General features: G+C 41.3%; 1 pseudogene; it reads left to right on the top strand.

The window, feature by feature from the left end:
* The first annotated feature begins 954 nt into the window (after positions 1–954).
* On the top strand, positions 955–1,167 carry LOC140612050 (copper transport protein ATOX1 pseudogene; annotated as a pseudogene).
* Positions 1,168–12,531: the final 11,364 nt, after the last annotated feature.

The raw sequence follows: 12,531 nt of genomic DNA, 5'->3' as shown, positions 1-12,531 counted from the left end.
AAACAGAGTATGCGTCAGTAATTTGCATTCATCTGCCAATGCCGACAGTAGTATACCAGTTAATGAATCGGTGGTTCTCAAACTTCAGTGTGGATCACGATCACCTGGAGGCTTGTTGAAACACAGATTTACTAGGCCCCACTCCTCAAATGTCTGATTCAGCGAATCCAGGCTCTGCCTGAGAATCTGCATTTCTCTCAAGTTTCCCACGTGCTGCTGATGTTACCCGTTTGAGGGAACACACTGAGAACGACTAAATTAATAACCACTACATTCATATAAGCTCTAGGCCTATTCCTAGCCTGGACTTTCCTGCTGGATATACTTAGGAAATCTACTAGAACTTATGAAGAAACAGTCTGAGGCGGTTTTCTTATGACATCTGTTGCTCAAAGTCATAAAACGGTTTGGAGGATTCAGTCTATAATTCTGATTTTTTTAGTTTCCAGTCTTCACGAAAGGCTCAATGCCAGCTGATAGTGGTTGCTTAGGTGAAGAGGCATACACAGCAGGCACCAGTGAGATGGCCAGCAAGGAACCACTGCAGATGAAAACCTCACCGAAGTGAAACAGATGGGTTGGCTCTGATGGCTCCAGTGGCAGTGCTGGGCCTGTCCAGTTCTGGTGTTTGAAAGGACTGTCCGACACAATGGAGTACTGCTGACACATGCTAGAACATGGATGGACTTTGACAGCATTATGCAAAGTGAAAGAAGCCAGCCCTCCAGATTCTATGCTATCCTATGATTCTACTCCAATGAAAGTCCAGAACAGGACAGCCTATAGAGACAGAAAGTAGATTTGTAGTATTAAGGCTGATGGGGGCAAAGGAGGGAGGCAGGCAGTTGGGGGGGGGGGTGCTGTTAGCTAAAGGGTACAAGGTGAAAAAAAAAGGGTACAAGGTGAGAAGCGTCGCTGCCGCCGCCACTGCCACCACCACCAGCCATCCCCACAGTCATGCCGAAGCACGAGTTCTCTGTGGACATGACCTGTGAAGGATGCTCTAACACGGTCAGTCGGGTGCTCAACAAGCTGGGAGGAGTTGAGTTTGACATTGACCTGCCCAACAAGAAGGTCTGCATCAACTCTGAACACAGCGTGGACATCCTCCTGCTGGAGACCCTGGAGAAAACAGGAAAGACTGTTTCCTACCTCAGCCCCAAGTAGTGAGGGCCTGGTCCCTTGGGCCCATGATGGACCAAAGGGAGCAGGACACTGATCTTCTCCTGCCTTCCAAATAGACGTGTGGCCTGGCAGTCTTGCTCAGCGATGGCAGTTCCTGACAGAGACCCTCACTTGCCCCGCTCCTCCCTAGCTTCCCTGTAATAAAGTTGAGCCACTTTTGCTGGGGGAAAAAAAAAAAAAAAAAAGATAAATAAAGAGTACAAGGTGTCTTTTGGAGGTGATGCAAACTTTTTTTTTAAGATTTTATTTATTTATTTGTGAGAGATACACAGAGAGAGGCAGAGACATGGGCAGAGGAAGAAGCAGGTTCCATGCAGAGAGCTCGATGTGGGACTCCATCCTGGGACTTCAGGATCTTGCCCTGGCCTGAAGGCAGGCGCTAAACCGCTGAGCCACCCAGGGATCCCCGATGCAAATGTTTAATTACGGTGATGGTTGCACACATCTGTGAATATACTAAAAACCACGGATTTGTACGCATTAAGTGATTGAATGCTGTGGTATGTGATTTTTATCTCAATAAAGTATCTACTTTATTCATCTTTATACCATGCTCATTGTCTTCCTACTCTCTAAAAGCTTTTCTTAGTACTTGTGCATATACAGACTGTTGCAAACACAAGGCAAGGCACTAATATTAATGGTCGTATCTAAAAGCAAAGAAGGGATTCCGAAACACTAAGCCTTTGCTACCTATTATTTTTATCCAAAGTGAAAGAAAAAAGGTCTGAAAAAGCACAAAAGGTAGAAGACTGACAAAACAGGAAAACATTTTTTTCTGGCTTCTTTTAGAAGGTGATTTGATAAAATTAAATTTCAGTATTCCAAGCATGAGACTCAGGAAGAAACCACTGAGGCCTCCACTCCAGGAAGCAGAGTTTGAAGGGGACCATAAGGCTGGGACCCCAGAAAGCATTGCTATACACCCCCAGGTATTAAGATGCGGTTAAGAGGCCACATAACATTTCCTCTCAAGCCCCACAGAAGACACTGGAAAAGAGGTGTGAAGCAAAAGGTCCTGAACAGTCCAGGCCTTGAACACAGAAAAAGGAAAGTAAAGGCTTCAGAAAACGAAACATCCCAGAAGCAAATTATGTTAGAGTTCATTAATGTATTCACAGAACATTTTCTGAGGACATACAATAGCTCCCAACACTGTAGTCAGAAACTGTCCTGGGCTCAAGCAATATAAAGAGATGCCACATCAACCCTCAAAGAGTTTATTATCAAGTGGGAAAACTGGACAAACCAGTGGTCACGGTACTTTCTGATGATCACTTTGGTAAATGGTGCTTTGCAAGCACAAAAGAGGGACAGGTAAATTATACTGTGGGCCCAGAGACAGCTTCCTGTAGAAAATCACCCAGGAGCTGAATTTTAAAGGACAGGTAGGAGTTAGCTAGCTAGAGAATGAGAGGATAGTGTGTGACAGGTCTGACTTAAGAGCAGGTGGGGAACCCTAACTTTGGAAGGCACCATTGCCAAGGCTTGGGTCTTGCATGGTCCCAGATCTACCATGGTTCAAGATTTCCCTGGGTAGGGATCCCTGGGTGGCGCAGCGGTTTGGCGCCTGCCTTTGGCCCAGGGCGCGATCCTGGAGACCCGGGATTGAATCCCACGTCGGGCTCCCGGTGCATGGAGCCTGCTTCTCCCTCTGCCTGTGTCTCTGCCTCTCTCTCTCTCTCTCTCTCTCTCTGTGTGACTATCATAAATAAATTAAAAAAAAAAAAAAAAAAGATTTCCCTGGGTAACCCTGACCCATGGGATCTGGTGACACCACTTCCTCCTCTTATTCCTCCAGCCCTAAGACTTGCTATTGGTAGTGGCTTGCTATTGTTGCTCATCTCTGGTTGCCTCACCATCCCTATTGACTTCTTAGTTTTTCCATCACCTATGTAACCAATTCACTGAAGTATAAATGTCCTCTGGTCCAAAGCCAAAAACAAAAAACAAAAAAACAAAAAAGAGCAGGTGGGAAGGCATAGAAACAACCAGTATCATTTCTGACTGGAAACTGCAATTAACTGTGAATGGCTGGGGGTGAACGATATGTGTGAAGGGAGAGAAAGAAATTAAATGAGACAAGTAGGGTGTTAGATGCTAAACTGAAAGAAACAGGGAGCCATTGAAGGATTAAACAGAGATCTGATTAGCATTTAGTAAGATCACCTTGGAAGCAAGGTAGGGAGTGGGTTTATTGGGATTGGCCATGGACAAATCAGCAGCAGAAGAACCATTCAGAAATTGTTCAAATAAATCCTGTTGAGGGATGATGCTGGCACTGACTAGGCAATAGTTCTCAAACATTTTGTTCTCAAGAGCCCTTCACATTCCTGAAAATTTTAAGGTCTCCAAGATGGCTACCTTAATTCTAGACATAGGCAGACACAACTGTGTGAGAGAAGACAAATGATCAGTTAATGAATATTGTGTTTAAGAGCTAAGATGGGGGGTTGGGGTGACTGGGTGATGGGCACTTAAGGGGGGCACTTGGTGGGATGAGCACTGGGTGTTATGCTATATGTTGGCAAATTGAACTCCAATAAAAAAATAAATAAATATTAAAAAAATTTTTTTAATTAAAAAAAAAAGAGAGAGCTAAGATAACTTTTTACAAAAGTCTCTCAGTTGACTGTCCCCCAGTGCTTAAATCAGTCTCTAGAAAGTTTGGTTTAAACCACTCATGCTTCACTCTCTGGGGCCAAGATTGCAGCTGGGTCTAGCCTCCCCTGAAGCTCATAGAGGCATCTACTAATAAGGAAGAAAGTGGAAGGGTAAGTGCTATTGGATAAGCAACTATCGGGGCAGCTATAGGATTCATCAGTATAGACGTTTCAGTGGAAGTCTCATGTCACCAGAGGGGCAATACAGTAAGATGAGCTAAGAGTTGAGGACTGGACTCAGGAACACAGACACTTGAGGAATGAGCAAAGGAAGAGGAAGCTCTAAAAGAAACAGCTAGGGTGGAAGGTACAGTGGGTAAGAGCATGTGCTCCAGGTCAGACTGCTGGGGTGGGGTGGGGTGCTGCTAACTTCACTAGCTGTCTGCTCTGAAGAACATCACTTAGATTTTCTACACCTAAGTTTTCTCATCTATAAAAATGGGATGAATTATGTGTATTCCATTAATGCTGTAAAGAGGGAGGATTAAATACAAGTTTTTTTTTTTTTTTTAAGATTTTATTTATTTGACCTAGAGAGAGCACAAGTAGGCAGAGTGGCACGCAGAGGGAGAGGGACAAGCAGACTCCCTGCTGAACAGGGAGCCCGACACAGACAGGCTCGGTCCCAGGACTCTGGGATCATCACCTGAGCTGAAGGCAGATGCTTAACCAACTGAGCCACCCAGGCATCCCCAATGTAAGTTTTTAATTTTAATTCCAGTATAGTTAGCACACAGTGTTATATTAGTTTCAGATGTGCAATATAGTGATTCAATAATTCTTTTTTTCTTTTTTTAATTTTTTTAAAATTTTTATTTATTTATGATAGTCACACACAGAGAGAGAGAGGCAGAGACACAGGCAGAGGGAGAAGCAGGCTCCATGCACCGGGAGCCCGACGTGGGATTCGATCCCGGGTCTCCAGGATCGCGCCCTGGGCCAAAGGCAGGCGCCAAACCGCTGCGCCACCCAGGGATCCCGTGATTCAATAATTCTAAACAGTATTGCGTGCTCATCACGATATGATAAGTGTACCCTTCATCCCCTTCACCTATTTCATCCATCCCCCGGACCCACTTCCCCTCTGGCAACCATCAGTTTGTTCTCTATAGTTAAGGGTCTGTTTCTTGAGTTCTCTCTCTCTCTCTCTCTCTCTCTTTTCCTTTGTTCATTTGTTTTGTTTCTTAAATGCCACATATGAATGAACTCTTATGGTATTTGTTTTTCTCTGACTTACATTACTTAGCATTATGCTCTCTAGCTCCATCCATGTCATTGTGAATGGCAAGATTTCCACATTTTAATGGCTGAATAATATTCCATTATATATATGTATATATATTTCAGTATATGTACACATATCACACTTCTTTATCCATTCATCGATCAACGGACACGTGCTTCCACAGTTTGGCTATTGTAAATAATGCAGCAACAAACATAAGGGTGCATGTATTCCTTTGAGTTAGTGTTTTTGTATTTTGGGGGTAAATACCCAATAGTGCAATTGCTGAATCATAGGTAATCCTATTTTTAACTTTTTGAGGAACCTCCACACTGTCTTCCACAGTGGCTGCACTAGTTTACATAACTGCCAACAGTGTGTGGAGGTTTCTTTTTTCTCTACAACTCACCTTCACTCTTTGTTTCTTGCATTTTTATTTTACACATTCTGACAGTTTTATTTTTTTTTACAAAAACTCCAGGGGTGCCTGGGTGGCTCAGTGAGTTAAGCATCTGCCTTCAGCTCAGGTCATGATCTCAGGGTCCTAGGATCAACCTTGTGTGGGGCTCCTAGGTCAGTGGGGAGTCGGCTTCTCCCTCCCCTTCTGTCCCCCACCCCTTCACCCCCCACTCGTGTGCTCTCTTTCTCTCAGATAAATAAATCAAATTAAAAAAAAAAAAACCCTCCAGCTAAACTTTCTGTACCCGTGTAGCTAACTACAGGATTTACATTTTATCCACTGTATTGTATTTAACCTTTGGTTTTAGTCAACCATTCTAGCCTGACAAGATCAGTTTGAACATTTGGTCTATCATGCTAGCATTAGGTGGCTTTTCCACTGTTAATGTCATCTATATATTTAATGAGTATATCTTGTATATTTTTATCCAATCTTATAACAGATAAATCGTAAGAATATTTAAAAGAGAAGTAACTTTTCTCTAAATTTCATTCCATTTCCTCATCAGTAAAATGGGTATTATTACATTTATTTCATGTAGTTACATTTATAAATAAATAAATGCCTGAACGTGCTTAGTATTACATCTACACAAAGGTGTTCCTAAATTCTTCCTTGTTCCCTCCTCTCTCCTTCCTAATATGATTCTTTTCCTTTTTTATTATTTTTAAATTTCTTTGAAACATTGCTTTAACATATTGCCCTGTTTATAAAGAGAAATCACATATAGAGTAGAACATTGTTTTGAAATCCAATTGGCTAGCATAGAGTAAATTGAATTTCATGCTTTGAATTGGTAACAGTTCCCTAAAGTGAGGATAAAGGCATAAATACACTTCAGTCTCCTTTCTCATGGTCCCCTAATCCCCACTCACACACTACACCTCATACCCCCTCCTCCCAACATCCCCTCAAGCCCCTCAAAGCTGATCATAGTCACTTCACTGTTAATAGAAATATAATCACTGAGTGCCTATGATGTGCACGGCATCAAGTTAGGGCTAAAGATAAGATTGTAGAAACCAAAAACCACCTCTGCCTTTAGTCCTAATGTACTCAAGTACCTGGATTTAATCTCCTTAGGCTAGAATCTCTCCTTTTCCCTGTAAATCAACTACCTCATGCTAACACACATAGGGGAAACAAAGTTACAAGAATCTGGATTTTTGCCCTATCTTCCGCGTACCATGCACGTTTCATACATGCATTCTTTTGTGCTTTCAGCAAATATTTCTTTTTTTTTAAGATTTTATTTATTTATTCATGAGAGCCATGGAGAGAGAAGCAGAGACACAGAAGCAGACACAGAAGCAGGCTCCATGTAGGGAGCCCAGTGCCGACTGGATCCCAGGACTCCAGGATCATGACCTGAGCTGAAAGCAGACGCTCAACCACTGAACCACCCAGGTGACCCCTCAGCAAATATTTTTTAAGCCCTTATTATGTGCCAGACATGATTATAAATACTAGGGATACTGTGGAGAGCAAGATTGGCAAGGTCCTATTCTCATAGGATTTACATTCTAGAGAGGGGATGCATACAATTAACACATACAAAAAGTACATGAATAAGACAGTGTTAGAAGTACGTGTGATATAATGTAGAGTATTTGAACAAGTTTACATGCTAGAGTATGGCTTCTGTAGACTGAGTGGGCAGGAAAAGCCCCTTTGAGCAGGTGACTTTTTTTTTTTTAAGCAGGTGACATTTTAGCTGAGACCTGAATCACAAGAAAGAACCAGTCACACTAAGATCTAAAGAACATTCCAGGCAGAAGAAACACTGGTACAAAGCCCCTGAGGTAGGAATGAAATTGCTGTGTTCAGAGGGCTGAAAAGAGGCCAGTGTGGCTGGACTATAGCACCCTAAGGGGAGAGTGGTATGAGATAAAGGGAGAAAGCCAGGAGCCAGGTTATGCTGGCAGGACCTCAAAAACAGGGAGGCCTGTTAGAATCTCCTGGGAAGCTTTAAAAACTATGTGGGGCCCTCCTCCAGAGATTCTCATTCACTTAGTCTGAGGTTGGGTCCAGCCGTCAAAAGTTCCCAGAGGTTGAAAATCAGTGATGTCTGGGTTCAAAAGACATGGTGGGGGTTTTGTGTTTTCTCCTAAGTGGGATAGGAAATCACTAAAGGGTATTAAGCAGAAGAGTGATGGGATTTGAGTAATTTATCTAAAAGATCCCTCTAGCTGCTATATGGAAAATGAATTGTAGTGGATCAAGAGAGGAGGCAGGCTATTACTGTCTTTTTGTGGACATATGCTTTCATTTCTCCTGTGTAAATACCAAGGAATGGAATTGCTGGAAACAACCCAAAAGTCTATCAAAAGGTGAATGGATAAACAAATTGTGATATGTTCATACGATAAAATATTATTCAGCAATAAAAATAAAGAACTACTGATACATGGAATAACACGGATGATTCTTCAAACCATTGCATGTTAAGCAAAACCAACCAGACACAAAACAGTGTATGTTATACTATTCCTTTTATGAAGTTTAAGAAAAAGTAAAACTAATCTAATCCATGGTGATAGCAATCAGAAGTGGCTGCCTGATTGGTTAGAAACTAGTTGGAAGGGGGTTACTAGGGAATTAAGTAAGGTAATGGAAATGTTCTACATCTTGGTTACATAAGCATGCGTTTTTATCAAACTCATTGAAAATTTAGGATTTGTACATTTCATTGTATGTGAATTTTGTCTCAGCTAAAAAGAAAACAAAGGATACTACACACCAACTAGAATGGCTTAAAAAAAGAGAAAGAAACCAAGTACTAAAGATGTGGAAAACTGGAACTCTCATATATCACTGGTGGGAATGCAAAATGGAAAATAATTTGGCAATTTCTTATAAAATTAAATAGGTAGGGGATCCCTGGGTGGCGCAGCGGTTTGGTGCCTGCCTTTGGCCCAGGGCGCGATCCTGGAGACTAGGGATCGAGTCCCACATCGGACTCCCAGTGCATGGAGCCTGCTTCTCCCTCTGCCTGTGTCTCTGCCTCTTTCTCTCTCTCTCTGTGACTATCATAAATAAATAAAAATTAAAAAAAAATTTAAATAGGTAATTAGCATATGACTCAGCAATCTCGTTTCTAGGTATTTACTCAAGAGACCTAAAATACGTCATGCAAAGACCTGTAAGTGAATATTTATAGACCAGGGATTACAGCTAGAAGGCAATTTGTAGTGTCCTGGTGAAAGACGATGGCTTAGTTTAGGATGATAGGAAAAGAGATGAAGAGAAGTTAACAAATTCATGTTATGTTCTGGAGGTAGAACCTCATTGTTGATTTTATGAGAAGAAAAGAATCAAAAATGATTTCAGTTTTTGGTATGGGCTTCTCAGCATACCAGCAGTTGATGATACCATTGACAGAGTGCTAGAAAACTGGGAAGAGTAGGTTAGGGGAAAGGAAAATTGAGTGTTCTTTTTTAGCCATGTTAAGTCTGAGAGGTTTATTAGACTTCATGGACATTTTAGCTGTGATGATAACTGGCGCTAGAATGCTGTTCATTTAAGTGGTGATAATAGAGTCAGGAATAGGCCTATGAGACACAGAACTTGATATATTTTAATGTCTGTATAATTGTGGATCAAGCAGATAGAAAGAATAGGGGAAAAAATCAGGATGAGATGAAGCAATAAATAGTTTAATTCAAGCAAATGGTGTAGTCACATGAATGGAAGTTGTTGTTTTTTAAGATTTTTTTTTTTTTTTTAAGATGATATATTTATTTTTTTATTTTATTTTTTTTAAATATATTTTTTATTTATTTATGATAGTCATACAGAGAGAGAGAGAGGCAGAGACACAGGCAGAGGGAGAAGCAGGCTCCATGCACCGGGAGCCCGACGTGGGATTCGATCCCGGGTCTCCAGGATCGCGCCCTGGGCCAAAGGCAGGCGCCAAACCGCTGCGCCACCCAGGGATCCCGTTTTTTAAGATTTTATTTATTTATTCATGAAAGACACATAGAGAGAGAGGCAGAGACACAGGCAGAGGGAGAAGCAGGCTCCATGCAGGGAGCCTGACATGGGACTCGATCCTAGGACTCCAGAATCACACCCTGGGTTGAAGGCGGCACTAAACCTCTAAGTCATCAGGGCTGCCTGAATGGAAGTTTATAGGAGCTAATAGATTTAAAATTAGATAATGATATGCTTTAGATTCAGGGGTGTGGCTGATAGGACCATTCCTTATTAGTTATCTATTGCTACCTTACAAAATCTCCCAAATTTTAGAGGCTTAAAACAATAGCAAATGTTTATTATCTCACAGTTACTATGGATCAAGAATTTGAGAGCAGGGGTTTTTGTGTTTTGAGCAGGGAGCACTATGCTTGGTCTTGGTCTAAGACCAAGTGTCAGTAAGGGCTACAGTTAGCTGAAGGCTTGACTGGGGCTGGGGCATTTGTTTCCCAGATGAGTGATTCATACACATGGTAAGTTAACACTGGTTGTTGGCAGGAGGATTCAATTCCTTACCACATAGACCTCTTTGTACAGCTGTATAAATAGCTGGCTTTCTCCAGAGCAAACACTCCAGGAGCACACAAGAGAGAAGCAATATCTTTTATGTTCTAGCTTCAGAAGTCACTCAGCATCATTTCCACAATACCTTATTGATTACACAGGTTAGCCCTGTTTGGAATGGAAATGTCTACCTAGGGAAGTGACTAACTGGAGGTGAGAATCAATGCAGGCTATTTGGAGGTACCGGTGACAGCCAGCTCTCTTTTTATGTTTCTGAGTTTACGATATATTAAGAGTATAAAAGGACTCATCCTGGTAGTGGTGTCATGAGCAAAATTCCCTCAGATATTTGTGGCTCTAAACCTCATATGCAACTCAACCATCTTTTGAAGATAATGCTCAAAAGAATTTGAGAAAATAAACTTTTTAAAAAAGCAATAAGCATATTCTTAAACAGTGGGAAGGTTTACAATTAAATATAGAAATGTGGGCAGCCTGGGTGGCTCAGCGGTTTAGCACTGCCTTCAGCCCAGGGCGTGATCTTGGAGACACCGGATCGAGTCCCACGTGGAGTTCCCAGCATGGAGCCTGCTTCTCTCTCTGCCTGTGTCTCTGTTTCTCTCTCTGTGTCTCTCATGAATAAATAAAATCTTACAAAAATACATAGAAATGTTTGAGGAAATAAAATACATTGTATTAGTATTTTTGTGTATTAGTATTTTTGTGTAAAGAAATCTGTACATTTAGTATTTTAGGTATTTATAATATTTAAGAGAATATAACCTATTAGAATAACACATCTGTGTAGAGTTTATTTAAAATATGTAATTTAGGGATCCCTGGGTGGCACAGCAGTTTGGCGCCTGCCTTTGGCCCAGGGCGCGATCCTGGAGACCCGGGATCGAGTCCCACGTCAGGCTCCCGGTGCATGAAGACTGCTTCTCCCTCTGCCTGTGTCTCTGCCTCTCTCTCTTTCTCTCTGTATGACTATCATAAATAAATGAAAAATTTAAAAATAAATAAATAAAATGTGTAATCTAAGTAGATGATTTATATTTGTGATTTTAAGTGGAAAATTTTCATTGTAAATGTAATGTTAGACATGTAAAAAAACTTAAAATGACATATTTATAAGATATTTATAATTTAATTTATAACTATAAATAATATTTACATTTATTTATAACATATTTATAAGATTAATTCATGAGATATATATGAATTACTTACATACTTGGGAAGGTTTTTTGTTTTGGGGGTGGTTTTTGAATTTTGGTCAGATAACTGAAGTATTTTAAAAAGTAAACTGAATATTTAAAAAAAAAAAGTAAACTGAATATTTTAAATTTATAATCAGTTAAAATCTTTAAAATAGGTTAGTTAAGTAAATTTGAAAATGTGACCAAACATTATTCAACCCCCCTCCCGCCCCATTGGGACGCCTGGGTGGCTCAGCGGTTAAGCATCTGCCTTCAGCTCGGGGCCTGATCCTGGAGACCCAGGATGGAGTCCCACCTCAGGCTCCCTGCATGGAGCCTGCTTCTTCCTCTGCCTGTGTCTCTGCCTCTCTCTCTCTCTCTCTGTGTCTCTCATGAATAAATAAATACAATCTTAAAAAATATAATAAATAAATAATAAGTAGATGAATAAACAAATTTATCGATATCTCTAAAATAAATAAGTTCAATTTGCAAGCGTACAGAAAAATATCCATGGGTTTTGACTTTGTAAAGTCAATTATTAATTCTCAAAACCAAAGTAACTTCGCCATAGTTTTTCTATGCACCAAAGTCACACTTGAGTGAAGAGATTCTCTTGGATGACAGGTAGGGAAAGAAGAGGAGGTAGATTTTTGGCTGATGAGCCAGGCCCTGCCCACATAAGCTTGGGTCTGACGTTTGGTCCTGCCTGTTGGCTGAGCAGGTGCACCTGGATGAGCTCCTCCCTGCCAGGCCAGGGGTGGGGAAGGGAAGCAGGAAGCCACGCCCCTGTCTGGTTGTCTGTCTCCCCTTCTACCTCTCATGTCCTCCCTGTGTTCTGTGTGTGTAATAAGTGCTGCATTGGCCTTCATGCCAAGTCACAGCATGATTCTTGTTCTCTCCCAGGAAGTGAAGCACATGGCATAATGGTCTTTCTTTCTTAATTTTTTTTTTAAGATTTATTTATTTATCCATAAGAGACACAGAGAGAGATAGGCAGAGACACAGGCAGAGGGAGAAGCAGGCTCCATGCAGGGAGCCCAATGTGGGACTTGATCCCGGATACCGGGATCTCACCCTGAGCCAAAGGCGGACGCTCAACCACTGAACCACCCAGGCATCCCTAACTTGCTCTTTGATTGTTCAAGGGACTTCTAATTGACCTATAGGATTAAGGAAAGAGTACAGTAAAAATTTTTACTAAGTCCTGGACATAAAAGCTGCAAATTCATCACATTGTAGTAATATGACTTATCAAGACAAAAACACAGGGACACCTGGGTGGCTCAGCAGTTGAGCACCTGCCTTCCACCCAGGGCA

Source organism: Canis lupus, chromosome 20 (genome assembly GCF_048164855.1).
Source record: "Canis lupus baileyi chromosome 20, mCanLup2.hap1, whole genome shotgun sequence".
In the NCBI taxonomy this organism is placed as follows: domain Eukaryota; kingdom Metazoa; phylum Chordata; class Mammalia; order Carnivora; family Canidae; genus Canis; species Canis lupus.
This window is presented reverse-complemented; position numbering and strand designations above follow the sequence as displayed.